Consider the following 4227-nt stretch of genomic DNA (forward strand, 5'->3'; position numbering starts at 1 on the left):
CTGCAATGAACATAGGGGTGCATAAGTCTCTTTGAATTGTTGATTTCAAGTTCTTTGGATAAATACCCAGTAGTGGGATAGCTGGATCATATGGTATTTCTATTTTTAATTTTTTGAGAAATTTTCATACCGTTTTCCATAGAGGCTGCACCAGTTTGCATTCCCACCAGCAGCATATGAGGATTCCCTTTTCTCCACACCCTTTCCAATATTTATTATTTTTTGTCTTGGTGATTATAGCCATTCTAATGGGTGTAAGGTGGTGTCTTAGTATAGTTTTGATTTGCATTTCCCTGATGATTAGTGATGTTGAACATCTTTTCATGTGCCTGTCGGCCATCTGTATATCTGCTTTAGAAAAATGTCTGTTCTTATCCTCTGCCCACTTTTTGATCAGTTTGTTTTTTTGTTGTTGAGTGGTGTGAGTTCTTTATATATTTTGGAGATTAACCCCTTGTCGGATATATGATTTGCAAATATTTTCTCCCAGTTAGTGGGTTGTCTTTTCTTTTTGTTCCTGGTTTCCTTTGCCTTGCAGAAGCTCTTTAATCTGATGAAGTCCCACTTGTTTATTTTTTCTTTTGTTTCCCTTGTCCAAGTAGACATGGTATTCCAAAAGATCCTTCTAGGACTGATGTCAAAGAGTGTACTGCCTATATTTTCTTCAAGGAGTTTTATAGTTTCACATCTTACCTTCAAGTCTTTGATCCATTTTGAGTTTATTTTTGTACATGGCGAGAGATAATTGTCTACTTTCATTCGTTTCCATGTGGCTGTCCAGTTTTCCCAACACCATTTATTGAAGAGACTTTCCTTTCTCCATTGTATGTTCTTAGCTCCTTTGTCGAAGATTAGCTGTCCATAGATGTGTGGTTTTTATTTCTGGGCTTTCAATTCTGTTCCATTGATCTGTGCATCTGTTTTTGTACCAGTATCATGCTGTTTCGATTACTATAGCTTTGTAGCATATTTTGAAGTCAGGGATTGTGATGCCTCCAGCTTTGTTCTTGTTTCTCAGACTTGCTTTAGCTATTCTGGGTCTTTTGTTGACCCATATGAATTTTAGGATTCTTTGTTCTATTCCGTGAAGAATGTCATTGGGATTCGGATTGGGATTGCATTGAATCTGTAGATTGCTTTAGGTAGTATGGACATTTTAACTATATTTATTCTTCCAATCCATGTGCATGGAATATCTTTCCATTTCTTTATGTCATCATCGATTTCTTTCAATAATGTCTTATAGTTTTCGTTGTATAGGTCTTTCACCTCCTTGGTTAAATTTATTCCTAGATTTTCTTCTTTTTGTCGTGATTGTAAGTGGGATTGTATTCTTGAGTTCTGTTTCTGTTAGTTCGTTATTAGAGTATAGAAATGCAACTGATTTTTGTAAGTTGATTTTGTACTCTGCAACTTTGCTGTAGTTGCTGATTATTTCTTTTAGTGTTCCAATGGATTCTTTAGTGTTTTCTATATATAAGATCATGTCATCTGCAAACAGTGAGAGTTTCACTTCTTCATTGCCTGTTTGGATTCCTTTTATTTCTTTTTCTTGCCTAATTGCTCTAGCCAAAACCTCCAGTTCTATGTTGAATAAGAGTGGTGAGAGCAGGCACCCTTGTCTTATTCCTGTTCTCAGAGGGATGGCTTTCACTTTTCAGTTTTTCCCCATTGTATGATGTTGGCTGTGGGTTGTCATATATGTGGCCTTTGTTATGTTGAGGTATTTTCCTTCTATACCTATCTTATTGAGAGTTTTTATCATAAATGGATGTTGGATCTTGTCAAATGCTTTCTCTGCATCGATCTGAGATGATCATGTTGTTTTTATTCCTCATTTTGTTAAGGTGGTATATTACATTGATTGATTTGCAGATGTGGAACCATCCCTGTGTCCCTGGTATAAATCCCACCTGATCATGATGTATGATCTTTTTAATGTATTGCTATATGCATTTTGCCAATATTTTGTTGCAGATTTTTGCATCTATTTTCATCAGTGATATTGGCCTATAATTTTCCTTCTTTGTGTTATCCTTCTCTGGCTTTGGTATCAAGGAGATGTTAGCCTCATAGAATGTGTTAGGAAGTATTCCATCTTCTTCAAATTTTTGGAATAGTTTGAGAAGGATAGGTATGAAATCTTCTTTGAATGTTCGGTATAATTCTCTGGAAAAGCCATCTGGTCCTGGACTTTTATTTTTTGGAAGGTTTTTGATTGCTGTTTCAATCTCTTTGCTTGTGATTGGTCTATTCAGATGTTCTGTTTCTTCTTGATTCAGTTTTGGGAGAGTGTATGAGTCTAAGAATTTATCCATTTCTTCTAGATTGTCCAATTTGTTGGCATATAGTTATTCATAGTATTCTCTTATAATTCTTTGTATTTCTGTGGTATCCATTGTAATTTCTCCTCTTTCATTTCCAATTTTATCTATTTGAGCCTGTTTTTTCTTCTTAGTGAGTCTGGTTAAGGGTTTGTCCATTTTGTTTATATTCTCAAAGAACCAGCTCTTAGTTTCATTGATACTTTCTTCTATTTTTTTGTTTCAATTTCATTTATTTCTGCTCTAATTTTTATTATTCCCCTGCTTCTGCTGACTTTGGGCTTTGTTTGTTCTTCTTTTTCTAATTCTGTTAGGTGTAGTTTAAGATTGCTTATTTGAGATTTTTCTTCTTAGTTAATGTGGGCCTGTATTGCTATGAATTTCCCTCTTAGGACCACTTTTGCTGCATCCCATATGAGTTGGTATGGTGTATTTTCCTTTTCATTTGTCTCCAGATATTTTTAGATTTGTCCTTTAATTTCTTCAGTGATCCATGGGTTGTGCAATAGCATGTTGTTTGATCTACATGTATTTGTCACTTTCCCAGCTTTTTTCTTGTAGTTGATTTCTAGTTTCATGGCATTATGGTCAGAAAAGATGGTTGAGATGATTTCAATATTTTTAAATTTATTGATGCTTGCCTTGTTTCCCAGCATATGGTCTATCCTTGAGAATGTTCCATATGCACTTGAGAAGAATGTATATTCTGCTGTATTTGAATGGAGTGTTCTAGATGTATGCATTAAGTCCATCTGGTCTAGTTTTTCATTTAAATCCAGTCTTTCCTTGTTGACTTTCTGTCTGGATGATCTATCCATTGCTGTAAGTGGAGTGTTAAGATCACCTACTATTATTGTGTTGTTGTTAATATCTCGTTTTAGGTTTGTTAATAGTTACTTTATGTACTTTGGTGCTCCTGTGTTGGGTGCATATATATTTATAAGTTTATGTCTTCTTGGTGGAGTGTCCCTTTTATCATTATATACTGCCCCTGAGGAAGAGAAAACTTTTGATGTTGGCCATTAGTCTTTTGCAACTCTCTAAAACTTAAGCCCTGGTGTCCATCCGAAAATGGTACAATGAAACTTTAAGATTTAGAATCTTGTTTTATTGTAAATCTTGGAGAACAGGGGTTTTATTCCTCTTGGACTTGAACTGAAATGAAGGGTGCTTCCTAATGTTGATAGATGAGATGCCTTAACATCACTATCATCACACCAGATCAGACATAGTTTATCTACCTCAGCATATTATGGCTGCAAAGTAATTAGAAAAAAGTCTTCCTCCTTGAAATCCACCATGAAGATCAGGAAACTGGGGGCTAACAGGAGGTTCAAGTATGGTATTTAACTCTCCAAGTTCTACTCTAAGGTTCTCTAGGTGTTTGCTGAGAGCGAAGATGAGATTGCTTTAGTTCTGTTTGGTTCAGTTTTCCTTCCTCTAGTCTAAGCTTTCACATACCTCCATCAGAGACCTTTTAACATGATTTTAGTTTACAAGACTATTTCTCCCACTAGGTGGTGAGTCCAACTAACATGAGGGCCATGTCAGCTTCATCTGGGTATTCCTTGGGCCTCACCTTCACCCCACCCTCATCCATTGTCCCGTGACCACCTTACCCTTGTCTTAATCATGACTATTTTGGGCCTTGGCCATTGGTTTCCCTAACTCCAGAAAAGTGTGACAAATGTGGTTGCAACTTCCCAGTGGAGTCTTAGGTAAATATGTGATCTGTGAAAACAGTCCACCTCAATGGAATCCCCATAAATTAGTGGTATATGGAAAGAATCAAGATATAAATATCCATATTAAGATGATTATACATATATGGGACAGCTACCACTCTCACTCTTTCTCTGCAAACTGTAGAATTCAAAGCACTTTTAGAGAAACTCAAAGAAAA

Source organism: Equus asinus, chromosome 19, assembly GCF_041296235.1.
Source record: "Equus asinus isolate D_3611 breed Donkey chromosome 19, EquAss-T2T_v2, whole genome shotgun sequence".
In the NCBI taxonomy this organism is placed as follows: domain Eukaryota; kingdom Metazoa; phylum Chordata; class Mammalia; order Perissodactyla; family Equidae; genus Equus; species Equus asinus.